Source organism: Microcebus murinus, chromosome 15 (genome assembly GCF_040939455.1).
Source record: "Microcebus murinus isolate Inina chromosome 15, M.murinus_Inina_mat1.0, whole genome shotgun sequence".
NCBI lineage: Eukaryota > Metazoa > Chordata > Mammalia > Primates > Cheirogaleidae > Microcebus > Microcebus murinus.
In genome coordinates, this window is record NC_134118.1 from 70,697,298 (window position 1) to 70,717,985 (window position 20,688).

General features: G+C 34.7%; 1 long non-coding RNA gene across 1 annotated transcript in view; it reads left to right on the forward strand.

Annotated features, from left to right (window-relative positions):
• LOC105874658 (uncharacterized) overlaps nt 1-13,350 on the forward strand; it is a 31,240-nt gene extending 17,890 nt beyond the window's left edge. The window contains exons 2-4 of the long non-coding RNA XR_012923314.1: nt 10,761-10,909; nt 12,066-12,324; nt 12,956-13,350. This is a non-coding gene — a long non-coding RNA (uncharacterized LOC105874658). The remainder of the gene's footprint in view (nt 1-10,760; nt 10,910-12,065; nt 12,325-12,955) is intronic.
• The last annotated feature ends 7,338 nt before the right edge of the window (nt 13,351-20,688 follow it).

The window sequence follows — 20,688 nt, forward strand, 5'->3', positions numbered from 1 at the left end:
GTATGATTCATCATTCATTACTCTGAATATTTCATTTTCTTGGCATACATGTTAAAGTAAGAAAATACATATTTAATTAAAATTCAAGAGAACACAACTTTGAGAACGGCATTTTGTATTTCAAATTATGCATTACTCTCTAATAATTTCAATTGATACCAGAAGCTGTATCTGTTCCTGTCAAGTATGTGTTGGTAAATCTCATAGATTAGGTATTTTACACAGGTGATAACATCCATCTTGACAGAATTTATAGTTTAGGGAAGTATAATGACCTTATAAAACTAAGGTCTATAAATAATTCATAACTCATAGTTCATCTTACTGTTACTTATTTCTTTGCATCTCAAAAAGTATGCTTAGTTCATACATAAAAACATCAAGGCTCTCAGAATTTTTTTTAAATGAGCAAGTGTATATAACTAGTCATTGGCAGTCAGAACTTAAAATCTAATCTTCAAATAACAAACCCTGCCTACTTTCCATTATATGATATTGTCTTTTGTCAATAAATGCTAATTTAAAAGTAATATAAACAAAATATAAGACATATTTATTAAACAACCCCATCAATAAATGGGCAAAGGACATGAACAGAAACTTTTCAAAAGAAGACAGAATAATGGCCAGCAAACATATAAAAAAAAATAATGCTCAACATCTCTAGTCATTAGGGAAATGCAAATCAAAACCACATTGAGATATCACCTAACCCCAGTGAGATTGGCCTTTATCAAAAAATCCCAAAGCAAGAAATACTGGCGAGGATGTGGAGAGATAGGAACACTCTTACACTGCCGGTGGGACTCCAAATTAGTACAACCTCTGTGGAAAAGAATTTGGAGATACCTCAAAGAGCTACAAGTAGAACTACCATTTGATCCAGCAATAGCACTATTAGGCATTTACCCAAAGGAACAAAAAATAATTCTATAATAAAGACATCTGCACTCAAATGTTTATGGCAGCACAATTAACTATGGCAAGGATGTGGAAATAACCCAAGTGCCCATCAATCCATGAGTGCATTAATAAAATATGGTATATGTATACAATGTTTTCCTGGATAGAGTTTGAGCCCATACTCTGAAGTGAGGTATCACAAGAATGGGAGAATAGGCCCCACATGTACTCGCCATCAGATTGGCACTAACTGATTAACACTAAGGTGATTACATGGTAGTAATATTCTTTATAGTAACACATGGTAGTAATATTCTTTGGGGGTTGGGGGATGGGGGTGGGTAAACTTACAACAAATGGACATGGTAAGCATTGTAGGGGGAAAGAGCACACCTCAAATCATGATTGGGGTGTGGCAAAGTCATAACATGTAACCAAAATGTTTGTACCCCCATAATATCCTGAAATTAAAAAAAAAAAACATATTTCTTGCTTGGATTATTTTTAAATGTTTACATGTTTTTTTCATTATTTTGAATATTTAAATATTTGATAGATTTACATTATATTGCATAGGGAATTGTAGTTACATATCACTTTTGAGATTTACATTATGAGTTCATAAAAAAATGTCATGTCAGACTATTTATAAAGATTCTTATATGAAAGTGATTAACCAGGCTCTGTTAAAAATCATTAATAGTGAATTTCACTCAGTCCATCTGTCTGTCTTTGGATTCCAGTGGTTGTTAATCTTTTTATTCTTACATTTGACTTTTGAATACTAGAAATTGGATATACTTGGAAAAATTAAAAGCCTCTAAAGAATACAAAATATAGGCAACAACTTTGTATTTCTGCCACAGTACATGAATAGCTCTACACAGTACCTATACCTCATACAAATTAAGTGATACATGAGTATTTGCTTGAGTGATCATTTTTTATCTGTTACTGACTTCAAGATTTTCTCTTTTCTGTTGACTTTCAGTATTTTTATTATTATGGAATGGTCTCTTTCTGTTCATTCTACTTACAGTTTATCAAGCTTCTTAAATGTATAAATTAATATTTTTCATCAAATTTTAGAAGGTTTTTAAATTACCTTTTGAAAACTTTCCTCCTCTTTTCTTTTCCTCTGGTGTTCCTCATTACTCTGAAGTACTATTTATTTTTCTTTAATCTATTTTATTTCTCTTTTTCAGATTATGTAATTCATATTCATGTATCTTCAAGTTTGCTGGTTCTTTTGCCAGTTCAAATCTACTGATGAGCTCTTTTAGTGAATTTTTCTTTTCACTTATTATACTTTTCAACTCCAGAATTCTCATTTAATTCTTCTTTGTAATTTTTGTTACTTGATATTCTCCAAAAAAGAGACCATCATACTTGTCTTTACTTCACTAAGCACCCGTTTAGCTCTTTGAACACATTTATAATAGCTGCTTTGAAATGTTAGTTAAGTCTGAAATCTGGGCCCTCTCACAGGCAGTTTTTGTTGCCTGCTTTTTCCATGGGTATGGGCCACACTTTCCTGTTCTATTGCATGTCTTATTTTTTATCTAAGAATTATTCTGACTCCAAGAGCATTTTTCTTTCATTCTGTGAGATTAAAACCCCTCTATTATGACTTAATTTAACTTTAATTACACTTGTAAAGGCCCTATTTCTAAATATAGTCACACCTGGGATTAGAGCTTAAAATATGCATTTTTGTGGAACAAAATTCAGTCCATACACATGTATATGCTATGAATACTGAAAATAAAATTTTTCAGATTATTTTTGCCTATTAACAGTGCTATATATTTGTTTCCTTTAAGAAATTTAAAAATTTTTATTCCTGGGAATGGTGGCTTACACATGTAATCCAGCACTTTGGGAGGCCAAGGTGGGAGTATCACTTGAGGCCAGGAGTTTGAGGCCAGACTAGGCAACATAAAAAGACCCTGTCTCTACAAAAAAAATTCTAAAATATTTTTTTAAAAATTATATGAACGTGGTGGTTCAAAAATGTACTTCCCTCTAGTTGGGAGGCTGAGGTGGGAGGATAGCTTGAGCACAGGAGGTTGAGTTTACAGTGAGTTATGATTGTGTCACTGCACTCCAGCCTGAGTGACAGAGCAAGACCCTGTTTCTAAAAAATAAAAAAATATATATTAACCAAGTCTACTATTGGTCTATATATAGTTCTCACATTTGGAATTTGGGATTTCCTTTTTATTTTTATTTTTTTAATTTACTTAGAAAACTAAGTAGGTATTCAGGTAAATTATTATAAAATTTATAAAATGGTGCTGCTATTCATCTCAGTTGCTATATTTATCTGGGTTACTAGGTAGAAAGAACAGAGTCAACTTTGACTTATTGTTTAAAAAAAATATTTCTTGGCTCACACGTTCTGCACCGGCCAAGGAGAGGGTCACAAGACAGAGCTGCAAACACTGCTCAGATTTACCATGGAGGCTGCTTTAGCAAAAACTCAACTACATTACTTTCCCTACTGCCAACTCTAGTCTGGGTGCTTCTATGGAAACAGTGGTGCACAGAAGTGCATTATGTTGCTCAAAATGATTGTTTTGCATTTCTACAAGCTGAGGTTTTAGGTAGGCTCATTTGTCTGACTACATGCCTAGCAAAGAGATTTAGAGGAATGAGTTTTGATTTACAGAAGCATGATTTATAATGTAAAAATCATCAAATGACAGGAAGAATCTTTGTTGATATTTGTCAGCAAGAAAACATGACAAATGTCAAGAAACACAGTGAATATATTTATGTGGCTGGTGACTAGAAGTTGGTGGTTGTGTCTGTTAGTTATAAAATAACGAAAAAAATAGAGTGCCAAGCTATTTAAGAGACTAGATTTAAGCACTCACACATGCACAGACACACACATTTTTTTTTCATTAATTGTCACAGAAACATCTAAAAACTACAAAATTAGTGGAATAATAAAGAAAACCCTTATATGTCATCATATATAAAGTATTCATAAGGAAAATTTCAAACATTGTAGTTAGACATTTTTTTTGAGGCAAAAAGCACTTTTTATTCATAGGCTTACAGAATGTATCGAATTAAGAGGCATATCATTTGTTAACTCTATTTACCAAAAAGAGCTAAATATACATACAGCCTAAAATGCATCCATTGAAGTCTGCATACGGCAAAACTTGTTTCCATATACATATAAAGTATTCTTATTTTACCTAAGTTATGCATTTAAAATACATAAAAATGGTACCCAATGGCATACTGGCCTATTTTGTCACAATTCTTAACACATTCCTGATCATCAAAGGGATTGATAGAGAATGCATAGTTTCCTTACTAGAAAAAAAGTAGATTTTGATACAAACAATGGAATACAGTAAGGATCAGAGTGCCTTGGTTAGGTCTCAGTAGCTTTACAATATAATTCTTATTCAACTAGCATTACAATTGGTTCTTTTCACTAGTAATTGGGATGCTGTTCATTTGCCTGGTCATTCTACCTTCTGCTTGCCTGGTTGAAGCAAAGGAAATCAGTATCACTCTTTCTTTTCTTCCAGTTCATTTTCTACTTTCCCCAAAGAGTATCTTCCAGATCCATTTGTCCTGCTTCTCTGCCCATTCTGTTTCCTTGCCCTTCCCCTCCCCCCCAATCTGGACCATCTTTCTTGCTGCATCAGCAACTAGATTATGGTATTTCACTCCAGGAAGCTGTTGAACAGAATCTTTGGCCACTGCCTAATTAAAGAACTTTCTTTCTCAGCTGCAATGAAAGCAGACTTCATTCTATACTGCATTTTGATCAATTTCCATACATCTTAGAGACCAAATGTCAAAAAATCTAATATTCTGGAGAGTATTTCAGTTTTGTAGAAAACACCGCATCCGCTGATACATCTGATTGTTCTGTGTAGTTCCACAGTTTGTTACCAAATGTGAACCTCTAAATGAAAGAACAAGCTATATACATGACAAGAAAATTAAAAATTACAGCATTAGTTTCCATCAATGTGAATTTAAAAAAAATATTCTCCAATTTAACAGCATTAATCTGTTCAAGTTGCCATAACAAAATCTCATAGACCAGGTGGCTTAAACAACAAAGATCTGATGTCTCACAGTTCTGGAGGCTAGAAGTCCAAGATCAAGGAGCTAGAAAGGTAGATTTCATTCTGAGGCTTTTTTTCTTGTCTCTGAGGTGGCCACCATTTGGCTGTGTACCCCCATGACCTCTGTTTTGTGCACATGTAGCGAGAAAGTGAGAAAGCTCTTTCTCTTCTCATAAAGCCACCATTCATATGGAATTGGGGACCACCCTTATGACTTTATTTAACACTAATTATCTTACAAAGGCCCTGTTTCCAAAAGCAGTCACATTGGCATTTAGGTTTCGACATATGGATTCTGGGGAAACACAACTCGGTCCATAGCAACACATATTACATAAATTTCTGTATTCAGCTAAATCTGTAACTGAAGTCATTTATCCAAGACCAACTAGACTCAATTCCAGGTTAATCTGGAGGATAAAAAGTGGGTTCAGTTGGGTAGTGGGCTGAAGGTTGGAAAATACAATACCGTGAGGATAGAAAGTGGCCCAAAGTGGCAGAAATCTAGATATCTGAGATAGAGCTCAACCACTCTCTATATGAGGGCTGTCTGCAAAGTATCCAGCCACATAACAGTTCTCATCATATTAACAATGGCTGGATACTTTCTGGACAGCCCTCATGGTCATGGAAAGCAGTCATCCACCATTTTACATGTATGTTGTGAGTCTCTTTCTTCCCCATCTTTTGCTAATCGTAGCAATGTTCTTAAGCTTCTCTCATACACTGTTTTCCTGTGGGTTCCTTTATTTTCTTTCTCGTGGGTCTGGAATGAATAATTAATGTTAAATTCTTATGTGAGTGTCCCTTAACCATGAGATAGTATAAGGCTGAATTGCAGGACTCCTGAAAGAATAACCCTTAGCATTAATTTTTTAATATCTACGTATCTATTATTGATCTCTCATATCTCTGTCATCTTATATCATTGTTCTATCATCTGTCTCTCTATCTTTCTATCTACCTACCTCTTATCTATGTAACTACAAATGTATATATCTATATATCATCTAGCTATCCATCTTTCATCTATCATTTATCTCTCTATCTAATTATCCATCTGTTTTTCTCCTCCCGAAATCCATGGAGAGGAAGGTAGCCTCATTGTGTAGATAGGCAGATTTTTAGTATACTTCTTTATTGAATTTGCAACTCTTTGAAGATTCTAGCCATCTGCAGGTATCTCAGTATAAATTTCCTGCTCAGCTGAGCCAAAGGCCTCATCTCCCGCCTCTGTATGGGTGTGGAAACCCAAGTTCTAGGTTGCTGATACAATATGCCTTCAGTCTTCAGGGCATCTGGAGTGTCAACTGTTTATGGCGTTGTTTCATGTTTGCATTTGTGCATGTGTGTATCTTAACTTTTCCTATTCTGTAAATAATTTGAGTATGGACAATCATGAGGAGTGTTTTTCAGCAGTATTATATATAAGTTCAGGCAGGCAAGTGTTGCCTCACCGTTAATGCTGTTCTTTAATCCCATTGGCCAAGGACTAAAATCAAACTTGCTAGTCAAGTGATGGCAGATGCTACAGTAAGCAAGGAAGCCCGTTTTTATTCTCTGCTACAAGTTTATTTGCAAGAGAGAAAAGGATCACTTCTCTGACACTGGCAAATTTGTGAAGATTGGTGATGATTTAGAAAAGTGGGAGAAATTGCCATTGATTTGAGTTTTATAGCATATCCAACAGCTTGTTAATAATAATTTGAAAATATTCCATTAAAGTAATAAATATTGTTGTAACTGTTAGTGAGGATCACATAATTTTATGTCATTGAAAGGTAACAGAATATGTCACCCAGTAATATGATACATTGGCAAAAGGATGATTTTGAGCTAACGTCAGCTGAGAGTCAATAGATGTAACAATGGCATTCTAATCTTCCCTTTTCTTCCTGAGTAAAAGGAGGTAAAATCTCCCAGGTGAAAGATGTCCTCCCTGTGCCAGAAGAAAAGAAACATTCTCCTATGAGTAATAGGAGATCTGTCTATAAAAACAGATCTTGTTGATTTAGCAATGAGGTTGTTCCTACTGTCTTTGATTGTAGTTTGGGTGGAAGAACCAGCTACAAATCAATAAGAAAAAAATCAAACAATCCCATAAAAAAGTGGGCAAAAGATGAACAGGTTTTCAAAAGAAGATAGATTAATGGCCTATAAACACATGAAAAAGTGCTCAACATCTATAATCAGCAGGAAAATGCAAATGAAAACCACAATGAGATATCACCTAACTTCAGTGCAAATGGCGTTTATCAAAACTTCCCAAAACAACAGATACTGGTGTGGATGCAGAGAGATAGGAACACTCATACACTGTTGGTGGGACTGCAAACTAGTACAACCTCTATGGAAAATATTATAGAGGTACCTCAAAGCACTAAAGTAGACCTACCATTTGATCCAGCTATCCCCTTTGGGGTATTTACTCAAAGGAAAAAAAGTCATTTTATCAAAAAGACACTTGCACTGGAATGTTTATTGCAGCACAATTCATAATTGCAAAGATGTGGAATCAACCCAAGTGCCCATCAATACATGAGTGGATTAATAAAATATGGCATGTGTATATTATGGAATACTACTCAGCATAAAAAATGATGAACTAATACATTTTGTAACAACTTTGACAGAACTGGAGACTGTTCTTCTTAGTGAAGTATTGCAAGAATGGAAAAATAAACACCACATGTACTCACTATTAAATTGGAACTATCTTGTCAACACCCATGCACACATATGGCAGTAAAACTCAATGGAAACCAGACAGGTGGGAGGAGGGTGAAGTGGACGTCTAAAATGCACACTGTCTGGGAGTTGGGCACATTATAACTTTGACTCCAACTGCACAAAAGCAAATCGTGTAACCAAAACAACTGTTCCCTCATAATATTCTGAAACATATTAAAAATAAAACAAATTATAATTTTAACAAAACAGATCTCATTAAAATAATTCTTATCTTCTTTTAGCTTCTCCACATAATTTCATTATTTTCCACAATTACGACTCTTTATCCCATTCAGTACACGTATTGAACTCCAGCTGTGTCTTTGGGTCTCACACATTAAAACTCATGTTAAATTTGTATGTGTGCTTTTCATCTGTAAGTCTATCTTATTTCAATTTAATTCTCAGGCCCAGGTGAAGATCTAATGAGGGTGGAGGTAATGTTTTGTCTCCTTTACATCATCAATATGTATATTTTATCTGTGTCGAAAGGGATTTTGTTGCATTACATTTTACATTATTTTACATTGCATTGGTAATAGAGAAGCAAGGAAAGTGTGATCAGAGCAAGTCTTCCAGAGTTTTAATCTATATTAGATGTAAAGACATTAATGAGGATGCATGGCACTTCAAAAAGGAATGTGTACTTGCTGCAGCAAACAATATAGGTTTGAGTGTTTATATTAACATGGTATCATGAACAGAGTGGTTTTAAAAACGGAAATATATTCCCTCAGTTCTGGAGACAGAAAGTCCAGAATCAAAGGGTTAGCAGGGTCCTGCTCCCTCTGAAACCTCGGGGGAGAGGATCCTCCATGGCTCCTCCAGTTTCTAGCAGCCTGTCGCTTTGGCGTATGTGGTGCACCCTGAAATTCTTTTTGCGGCTGTTCCCATGAACCTGAAAAGGCCTCCACTCAGAGGAGAGAAACAATATGGTATCTGATTGTGGTTTTAATTTGCATTTTCCTGATGATTGGTGACCCTGGGCTCTTTTTCACGTTTGCTGGACATCTGTGTATCTTCTTTTGAAAAATATCCATTCATAATCCTACTCAGATATAAAAAAAAGAATAAGATAATATATTTTGCAACAATTTGGATGGAACTGTAGGCCATAATTCCTACTGAAGCATCTCGGGAACCAAAATCCAAATACTGTGTGGGTACAATTTCCAAATACTGTACAAAATCCAAATACTGTACTTGGGTACAATTTACACTATTTGGCTGATGTGTACACTAAAAGCCCAGTCTTCACCACTATACAATTCATCCGTGTAACAAAAAAGCACTTGCACCCCAAAATCTATTGAAATAAAAAGAGATTGTCAATTTGATATTTTTTATATTACTATTTGATAGTTTGGTTCTATGATATTCTCAGCTCCCCAAAGCCTTCAGATTTCAGTAAGATTTTCTGGTGAGTATCTGAAAGCCGAGCCCAGTGATATATGGTACTAATTAGAAAACATTGAGTCAACAAGATATTCAGGCTTCATTTTCCCTTAAATAGAAAAGCCATTGGGAATACCTATCTGCAAGAGATACAAGTCTTCATTTCTTATGCTTCAAAAGCTGTAAAATGAATTGCTTATTAAAATATAAAAATATATTTTTATTATATTATATAAAAGTCCATTATATAAAAATAATGGAGTTCACAGCACTATAATTCTCTGCCATAAAAAAGCAATCAAATCGGTATACCTAAAACTGGTGCCTTGAACAATGCAAGCTATTAAGTCAAATTGGAAAGAAATGTACAATAAATTATGCACTATGCACTTATACTTGCTAGAGGCAGATTCTTTGTCACACTCTGTCCTTTTGAAGTAAGCTTTTGCTTCTCACTACAACTTTCTTTTATGTATTTTCCTTTCTACATGTGTTTAATCTCAAATATTTTAGGTGTGCATGTGTGTATAGGCAAATACAAAGTAGGAATCCACTAAGATAAGAATAAAATATTAGACATCACGTTATCACTACTGTATCATACACTAACTTAAAAACAAAAACATTCTTAACACAGAATTCTTCAAGAGTGCTTTTAAATGCTTTAGTACATTAATTTTTTCTTCTGTCAAATTAAGTCCAGTGAGGGTTGTAACCATTTATATTGCCAGAACAGTGTCCAAGAGTGGCTGACTTATGGAACTAGTTTTATATATTTTTTTAAATTTTGCCACTTTGATACCATTTAAATAGTACTTTATTGTTGTTTTATTTTGTATTTCTTTGAAAACAAGTTCATTCCTTTATTGCAGGTTCATTAGTCAATTTTGATCAGGTAATTTTTGTAGAATTGTCTTTTACCTTATAAAATGGGAAGTTTATAATTTTCTTTCACTGATTTGGTAGTAGTATGCTATCTTTATCAAATTTTTCTTTTTGCATATACTTTAAACATATATTTTAATTTTCAGGTTACTTTTTCTTCATTTTTTTGTGATGATTCTGATGTGTTGAATCTTATAATTTTTTATACTTAAATCTGTCAATTTATCTACTTCTCATTTTTCAGACAGAGAAAATATCATCCATGCCAAGATTAGATAAATGTCCATGTCTGTATTTTATAGTTCTTTCTTTTTTTAATTTCAGAATATTATGGAGGTACAAATGTTTAGGTTACACATGTAGTTCTTTCATTTAAAAAATTAACCATTAATTCTTTTTTATTCATTTTATATATCTGAAATAATTTTTTAAAGTTTAAACATGTCCATTTGCTAAATAATTTTCATAACACCGACTGAAATCTCATCATTGCATATATTTCATTCTAGTAAGGTTAATTTTGTCATTTAGTATTATGTGAGAATGATTTATACAGTCCAATTATATTACCATATTACTAATTATGCCTGATAACCGGCAGTAAAATCAACCTCTGTTATTCTTCCAAATCAAACCATTCTTGCATATTCTCAAAATGTAATTTACAACTAATAGTTTTCAAGTCCCCAGAACATGCCTTTGCTACTTGTTTGAAATTACTTCCTGTTTATTGATCCATTTCAGAAACAAGGGTTACATAGCGCAAGGTTAAAGAGCCCAGAGACAGGAGACAGACTGCTCAGGTTCAAATCCTGGTTTTGTCACTTCCTGTCTGTGTGATCTGGAGAAACTTAATTAGCCTCTCTGTGCCTCGAGTTTTTCATCTGTAAAAGGTAAATAATAACAGTAGCTACCTCCTTGGACGCTAGTCAGAATTAAATAACGTGTTATTTATTAATAGATAGAATAATGCCTGGCATACAGTAAGCATAATTCAAGGATTTCTTTAATAAACTGTGTCTGTTTATTCAAGTCTACTCTTGTACCTTTCTATAGAGCTTTTCATTGGATTCATAGGTTAAGGGCACTTTTCTTGTTACACTGACTTCTAGTTCCACTCTGTACCCTCCCCGACAGCTCTATTCTCTCCTTCCCTCTATGGCTTTAGCTTTATAGTTATTTTCCAGTTTTTAAAATTAAAAATTGTATAACATTCTTGTAATTATCCCTTTGGACATGAACTATTTGGGGATATGAATTTCTATCTAGAGTGCAGCTTTGGCCATGCTTCTTAATGTTAATTTGTAGTAATCACATTTTCAACTTTGTTGGCCAGCCTATAGTTTTTAAGTTCAAATTCATACAAATTTGTATCTGTAGAATGCTTTCAAAATGATAATTTAAATTCTTCTATGACAATTTAATCACCTTACTGCTTCCCCTTTTTTCCCAGTTTCTTATCTATTTTTGTTTGCATATTTTTCTCATTAATAGTGTGTGCTTATCATTTCATGTCTTAGATCTTATTTTACAAAAGCTAAACTTCTTGAATTTTATGGTAATATACATTTATTCTTTAGTAAATATTTTTATTTTTCAAATATATGCATTTCTCCTAAAAATATCATGTATCTATCTTAAAAAAAAAACAAACAGAGTACAATTTATGTAGAAATCTGGTGGGAAGCAGCATGTTAAGCCAATCACAACAGACAGTCACCTTTAACTCCTGACCCATAACTTCACTTATTTAGTCATGATATAGGAGTCATGAAAACATTGGAACTATAAATTTATGTAACTCTATAAAGACTAACTAGATTCATCAACATGTCCTACTCTGAAGCCAGGAGGACAGAATGAGAAGGTTGTGTCAACTATTCATTTGTCTTTTTTACCTTTGGTACATTTGGTTCAATCTTATTTGTAGATTAGAGAGATAAAACAATCCTAGAAAATTACTGCTATGAGCTCAGCCATCTATTAAAAGCCATCTATTTTAAAAAGCTCACTCATCTGTATTATATTTTGTGGATTTTGTATTAGCAGATACCTACTGGCCTTCAAATGGCATTCTCAAAGTTGCTAGTCAAGTGAAATTAATTCTGAAAACGCCATCTTAAGGAATAAGTGCGAGAGCATGGATTTTTAAAGGCATACTCGTTGTCAGGGTGTAAGCTGAATCTCCTCAAAAATGAATCTGATAAATTGAGAAAAAAATCAGAATTAAGGAAAAATGGCTAATATACTGATGATTGGAATTCAAAATGTGAATATGAAATAGAAAGAAAGTAAAAATGAACGAACGGTAAGTAAAAGGCAATGCTTAGTTTATCAAGCCCCATGCTATCTCTTCTCCTTTCTGACCTCACTATGTACAGAGAAAGTAAAATAAATACTGGAGTAAAACAGGCAATAATTATTACGTTGAAAAAAAAAAAAAGGATTCAGAAGCACACTCCTTTGGAGGAAATGCCAAAGGAATGAATGATCAGGGTGGGGTCATGAAGGTAAATGTGATGTTTCTGCCATCAGTGTATTTAAAACTCTAGATGACAGAGTAAGTCAAGTCTCCCCCAATGAAAAGTAGATTCATTTGTGCAACTTGTTTAACTTGGGTAGTGGTAAGGCCCACTGGGTGTCTGCAGCACAAATCCTCAGGCCACTAATGAGGAGCTCTGACAGCAAGAGATACTGCAGCAATCCTGGGGAACTGAACAGTGTAGCCTTGGGCTATAGCTTTGTGCAGCATCCGGTGCTTATGGTCAGCGGATGGATGAGCAACTTCTGAAGACAATCTGAGAGTGACTGTCCTCATTGTGCCAGAGTGTTGAGGGAAAATGGTGCTAAGAAAAAAGAGCAATCGACAACTTTTCTACAACTTTATCAAGGTGTTTAAAAATCTAGACTTTGAATAACAATTTATTTTTTTTCCGCAGTTATTTGTAAAGGTCAGATATGGTTTAAAACTGCTTTCAGCACTCTGGAGGAACAAGAGAAACCAAAGGAAGGAAAATTGAACAGAGAATGAATGAAATAGTGTAACTTTGAATCTACATCCATACTCAATGGCTACTGTGGAAGGAATCTAAGAGAACAAAGTGAGTTTCTTCACACATGTTCTGGCATAGGAAGAACGCTATGATATATTCCTTACAGCTGCGAGTAATCTGGAAAAATGCTCACCTAGAAATGGGGGACTGTAATATCCTTCTATCACCCCATGAATACAGTTGACACCATTAGGAGCAAGTGTTAATTGTTTCTCTTTTTTATAGTATGTGTTCAGACTGCTTGTAGGGGCACAACCCTTAAGTAATCTTTTCTGAGACTTCTAGTGAAGGATATTTTAAAGTGACTTTTGAAATTATATTGCCTGACTCTTGATTTTTTTTTTATGGTCGATATAGTTTAAAAGAAAATGACAATTATAGCTGTTTTTAATTTTTATTGTGATGATCTGTTATTTTTTTCCACAAATAAAATATGTCAGGGAGGACTCACATAGTGTTTGGCTTTGCTCTTATATTTCCCTTCTTTTCAAAAATATGAAATGTTCAAAGATCCTTTGGTCAAGTAAAATTTGCAGGAGGCCAGTGATTTGTACTGGGCTTCAGCACAGAAGCCTAACAGACCAAACAGACCAATATGGAGTTTAACTGCAGCAGCTGAGCTTCAGTTAATCATAGGATGCTCTGTAACTAATTAACCGATTAAGCTGTGACTAATTAAGATGCCTTCATCTGCACTTCTGTATCTTATAAATGCTGCCAGATAATGTTATAGGTTGGAGTTCTCCGACCCTGGTCTGATTTGGAGGTCTGCAAATGATTCACTAATCATTTGTGTTTGTTTTGCTTTGTTTTTCTTTGCACAAGTAAACTCCATTAAACTTGTCTAAGATTTTGTTTTTCTGTTTAATACTTTTAAAGTCCATCTTTGATCAGTGATCAGTATTTATAAACAAATCATACTTTTCAAAAGTGAAAAAGGCTTCACAGAATAAAACAGTATGAAGATCTTTCAAGACAAGAATATGGGTACCTGAATGAACCTGTATTTCGAAAGTTAGCAGACTTGTGTAGAACATGATGCAGGTTTGGAAGGGTGTTAACGATGCCAGTGTTTTGTTTTCATGCAATAACTAGCAAATGAAAAAGGATATTAAAAGCTTTTTTCCCCCAAAGTAAATTGTTACATTAGAAATATTTGTATTTAATTGAACTTGAACTTTTTTTATTACTTTCTAAGAACAGTAAACTATGTAAGGCAGGAAAAAAGAAAAACCTAAAACAACTTTGGGCTTGGGACCTCTTTCCCTGTACCTGAAGGACGATACTGCCTTGGAATAATCCAAGCCAGACTTACAGAGACACATGGATGGCTTCTGTCATCTGTCAGTGGAGGCAATGATTGCCTTTGTGTGATTCAAGGACTTTAAGAGATAGTTGATAGTGAGAGGAAAGTGGACTTTCAAATCATAAAAAAAACATAAAAAGATGACAAAATCTGAGCAAGAGTACTCACTCATTTTGTGGCTTCAAATAGAATACTACAGATTTATGTGGTTTGGATTCCTTTTTTCATAAACTGGAATAAGGTAGTGTGAGTATTCAATGGCAGTGCACGTATAAAACACCTGGCACAAGGTGCCCAGTAAGTATTTTTATTTCCCAAATTCCCTCTGTATCTAAATGTCACGGTGTTTCACAATTACACCCCTTCTAAAATGCAAATACTTCCTGGGAGAATAATATCAAGTCTCCAGATCCATATCATAAACTCATAAATAATATTTATTGCCTAATAATTTCATACATCAAATTCTATTCGTATCATACAAAAATAGGATTTGCACGTTTCCTCCTCTCCGTGGAAGACCTGCCTCCTTTTCTTAAAGAGTCATCTTCACGCATGGAGATGGTCCTACCTCCTCCTACTTCTCGGCGCTGTACTCTCTCCTGAAGCGTCATCACCCCAGACTATTCTAATACCTTTGCACTTGACACTTAACCGCACCCACGTTCCTGCCACCTGAACACCAAGCCCCTCTGGTTACCCTGTAGTCTCTCTCTTTTCGCTGTCAGAGACACTTCTTGAGATAGTCCATCGTCTAGGCTTTCTCCACTTCCTTACTGACGACTCCTCTCCTGGACCCGGCTTCCATTTCCACGTTCACTTCCGTATTGCCAATGTCAAAGATATTTTTTTTTTCCCTTTGATTAAATCTTTCTGCAGGTTATGATGCTTCGGGCCATTTTTCTTTCTTCCAACTCTTACTTAACCTCACCTTACATAAAAGTAGACTTTTGGTTTTCCTCCTAACTCCCTGGCGTCATCCCAATCCTTTCCATGAGGCCCATCCACTCCTCTGCTCAACTTGCAAATATTCCTGATGTCCCAGACTGTATCCGTAGCCTTGTGTGCTCCTCCTACTACATGTTCTTCCAGAACAACTTCATCCAAATCTATCTATCCTGCTACCAATTCCATCCCAGATACAGATTTGCAATCCTAATCTCTCACACTCTCTACCTATATATAACTGCCCAACTGCAATCTCTGCTTGGGTGACTCATGGCACCTTAAACCAATTATGTAAAACTAATTTTTAATCCTTTGCTATGGTCCAATGCATCAAATTCGCCCAACTTTTGGTACTTCCCACCTTGGACAATGTCACTGTTGACAGCCCAGTGTCCTGGGGTGGAATCTCATGATCAGTCTTGATCTATCTCCTGCTCACTCAGCCATGCTCTTCTCCTATCATTTACTCATCATTTTTTTTATGTCCACTTTTCTCAAGTTCAATCTTCAATTTGTTTTCTCTATTCCCCATGCCATTTCCTTATTTAGATATTTATTATTATTATCATCATGCTGATTATTATTCAGATTAAAAACAAAAACGCTGAATCTGCCAAGGACTCTTAACGCTGCCGTAGTCAACTTTGTAGATGGCAACACAGATCATGCATGTCACTACTGTACCTACTTAAAACTTGATGCTTCATTGATGTCAGCGACGTTTAAGAAGAATCAGTTTACCATTTGAGCTCCTCCTTATCTCTTCCTGCCTATGTCTTGTGCTTCACTTTCTGGTACTTCCACAATTATTTTTATTTCAGCTAAAAAGAAATACTTGCAGTTCTCCAAATGGGTCATGCAGTGTCATGCTCCAATATCATCATTTCATTTGATTGCAAAACTCTTCCCTTTTCACCTCACATATTATTAATTTTTTTTTCTCAAATTTCAGTTTAAGTATGCTTTCTTCAATGAGCTCTCTGGGTTCCTTCCAAATTTCTTTTCTCTGCTCTTACCTTTTCCTTCATAACACATGGCATTTTACTTCTACTGATTACTTCTTTTTTTCCTCAGTAAACTCTAGCTCTTTGAAGGCAAAATCATGTCATATTCAGGTCTATGTTTCTAGCTTATAGTGTCATGCCATAATAATTATTTTATGTGAATGTCTGCTGAATGAATGATTAAATAAGGGACCAGAGTCATTATGAGGAAAACCATTCTTCAAGAGGGAATCCATGAGGTATGTGAGGAGGTGCAAAAAATGAACTCTTCCTATAATTTTGCCAGAATCTTCTGTGTCAGGTCAGGTAGTTAAGCTGTGAGATTTCAGGATTTATGATTGCCAGGCATAGACAAGAGCATATTCCAGCATTCACAATGTGCATTTTCATTGAATAATATTTTTTATATTTTTCTAGGCCCATTTATATGCCAGTAAAATTTCTTTTCTAAGTGGATATGAGCTTAGGAGTTGCTGTAATTTTTCATCTTTATTTTATAATTTTTATGTATTTCCTGAATTTATTTGAATTCATTTATCATTTTAGTTATTGAAAAATCCATCCAAAACTCAAGATGGTAATCCAAAATTCCACTTAACAATTATAATTAAATATATAATTTTTAGACAGAAGAGGGATCAGAGATTATCTAGTCTAAGACTCTCATTTTGAAGAATCTGAAATTTCAGTGGTTAAGTTAGTTACCCAAATCACACAGCACACTAGTGATTTAGGGATTTATTTTAGGATCTATTTAAAGAATAAATTTTTACTCTTTATTAAAGAAATTTTCTGGCTATAATAAGAATTATCTCAACTATTTTTATGAGTGCTTAACAAATTTTGAAGCCCTCACATGACATAAATAGCTACTGTTTTTAGTGTGGCCTGGCATTATTAGATTCTGCTTGCTAAAATATGTTTGCTAAGATAGTGTTTAGTATGCCAAAGAATATTTTTTCAAAAATTTAAAAACATGAGTCTCATGCAAATATAGAATGAACACATACCAAAGATTTTATTTAATATAGTCAAGGGGAAGATGAGATGAATTTGCTAATACCATTGTCCCTTAGTATTTGTAAGGGTTTGGTTCCAGGAACCCCTGCAGATACCAAAATTCATGGATCCTCAATTTCTTTATATAAAATGGCATAGGATTTTTGTATAACCTAAGCACATCCTCCTATATACTTTAAATCATTTCTAGATTACTTGTGACACCTAATATAATGTAAATACTATGTAAGTAGTTGTTACACTGTATTTTTTTAAGTTTGTGTTTTTTTTATTGTTTTGTTTTTTTATTTTTATTTTTTGCATGGATGCAGAAGCTGCAGAAATGAAGGGCTTACCATATTTGCGAACTGATTAGGGACCCACATGACAATAAAATGGTAATCTTTGAACAGATGAAAGATAATATATAACTTCAAAGCATCCGAGCTCTTCTCAAGAGTAAAAAGACACACATACATGCCTTTTTCAATTTAATTTAATAACCCCTGGGTTAGTCTGTCTAACAAACTCCCCAAATGATATGGAAGAGACTTGCAGTCATTTATTTTATTTCCAAGTTTTACATAATTTAAAAAAGTATATTATAAAATTCTTTGCAATGCCCTCCTGTATTTCATAACATGGTAAACTTTCTAGTTTTATATAAGCCTGTGAATGAAAAGTATGTGAAAAGACTAACATCTAGAAGAAACTATTACAGTGTAATGCAAGGTGTGTATATGTTGCTTTTATTGAGCAAGGGAAAGGAGTAACACAAAATCCTAGCAAAGACAATAGCTACCATGTAGTACTCTCATTATCCAAGTCTGGCAACATGCTAAATATTTTGAGTATATTTTTATCACCCTCACTCTAATTAGAAATTATTTATACACAGTTAACAGATGGCAAACTAAGATTCAGGAAGATGAAAAGCCCAAGCTCAAGAAAGTGAAAAGAGCAGATTTGAATTAACCTCCATCTGCCTCCAGTGTTCATTTTCTCACTACTTTACCTTGATGCTTTTCTTTTTTAAGTCTTTGGATTTTTTTTTTTGCCATAAACATATGAAAGAGTGGGGGCTGATGTGGTCTACTCTATGATTAATAGTTTTATGCACTTGAGTACAGCCCTGAAGTGGTAAAGGAATCATACCTTATTAATTAGTAATGATATTAATATATATCGAGCACCTGCTGTCTTCTAGTCCCTGTGCTAATTACATAACACAATTATCTTATTCAGGATTCACAATGGTGCTATATATTAATAGTAAACCATTTTGAATCATTAGTTGCAAGCACCTCAAAGTAGACTTTGGTTGACTTAAGCAAAAAACGAATGCATCAGAATTATAATAGACAGCTAACAGGATTCCCCAGAAGCTAGAAATCCAGACTTGAAGGACATTTACACAAGAACAAGGCTTATATGTGCTTAAATCTTATGATAACAGCAGATACCCGGGCCACTGAGAAAACTTGCACTGCTGATGTTTTGGGCACTGCTGCCTGAGGAACCCAATTTAGTTGTACATAATCGCCTCCACTCCCGGAGATAATTGTCTGAGGCCCTTAGTCCAGAGCAGTTGCTCCTCACTGGTGTCAAAGTAAGCAGGCCAGTCTGTGGCATTTTAAACTTCCATTGATAGAGGAGGCTCTGTCTTCCACTAAGATTCATATGGTAGGGGTTTATGAAGCTTAGAGGAGGATTTAGATACTCAGTAGGCTAAAAAAAACAACCAGGGACCATTGTACAGGTAAGAAAACTGAAGTGGAGAAAGATAGCAAAATCTGCTAAAAGACACACACAGTTAATAATCAGCAGACCTGCGATTGGCTTGTAGAGTCTGTACGACTCAAAGTTCTGCTTCTGATCACCTTGTGCTCTGGTCATTTCCTACTGCCCCTCACTCATTGCACTCAGCTCTGCCCTCAGTTCCCATCTGCTTCACAGGAGCCACATGTGTATTTGTTATTGCTTTCTTTCTGCCTGGCTGCTGAGTGGGTCCCTGTTTTGCAGCTCTGTTTCGTTTTAAGAACCAAAGGAGAGGAGCAGAGGCTTCACCTCTGTTGGTGCTTCCCCACCACACTGAGGCTTCCACAGGGAGTGGGGTTCGCACCTTTCCTCTTGAAGACCTGCAGCAAACCAAGGGGTGTTCTGACTGTGAGCTCACTGCCTACTGGCCCTCCCCAGAAGAAAGAATTTCAGAGCTTGAAGACAACTCTATTTAATTAACTCAATCAGTTAAAATAAAGAATAAAGAATCAAGAGGAATCAACAAAGTCTACAGTAAATATGGGATTATGTATAATAGCCAAATATAAGACTTATAGGCATCCCTGAGGGTGAAGAAGAAAAAGGCCTGAAAAACCTATTTGCAGGAATAATTGAGGAAAACTTCCTTGGACTGGCTGACAAGCCAACACTAAGGGAGAATTTGTCACTACCAGACACACCCTACAGGAAATGTTCAAAAGTGTATTACAGATACAACAGCACAGTAGATATCAACCAGTATAAAAACATCCCAAAGTTATAGTTCACAGCACTTATAAAACAATAGCACAAGAGAGATCACAAAACAATATGGTATTATTCAACATGTTGAACAGAAGAGTATCCCTCATAAAAATACTAACACTCAAAAAGAATGATCTGAATGATCCACTTAAAAGACATAGACTTGCTGAATGTATGAAAAAACACAAATCAAATATTTTCTCTCTCCAAGAAACACAACAAAACCACAAGGACTCAAACAGACTCAAAGTAATGAAAAGGAGAAAATATTTTACACAAATAGAAATCAAAAGCAAGCAGGTGTAGCCATTCTCATATCAGACAAAACAGATTTTAAATTAATAATGGTAAAAAAGACAAAGATGGTCATTATATAATGGTAAAGGGAACAATTCAAAATAAAGACATAATAATCCTAAGTATATATGCACTTAACACAGGATCTCCCAGTTTCATAAAGCAAATTCTTCTAGATCTAAGCAAAGAAATAAACAAAAGCATCTTATTAGTCAAGTACTTCAACACTCCACTGACAGAACTAGAGAAGTAATCAAAGCAGAAAATGGATAAAGAAACACTGGACTTAAACAGGACTCTAGACCAAATATATATAACAGACATTTACAGAATATTCTACCTCAAAACTACAGAATATACATTTTTCTCATCAACACATGGGACATATTCCTAGATTGATCATATCTTAGGCCACAAAACAAGTCTCAGCAAATTCATAAAAATTGAAATCATACCATCTGTCTTCTAAGACCACAGGGAAATAAAACTAGAAATCAATTCCAAAAGAAACACTCAAATCTACACGAAGTCATAGAAACAAA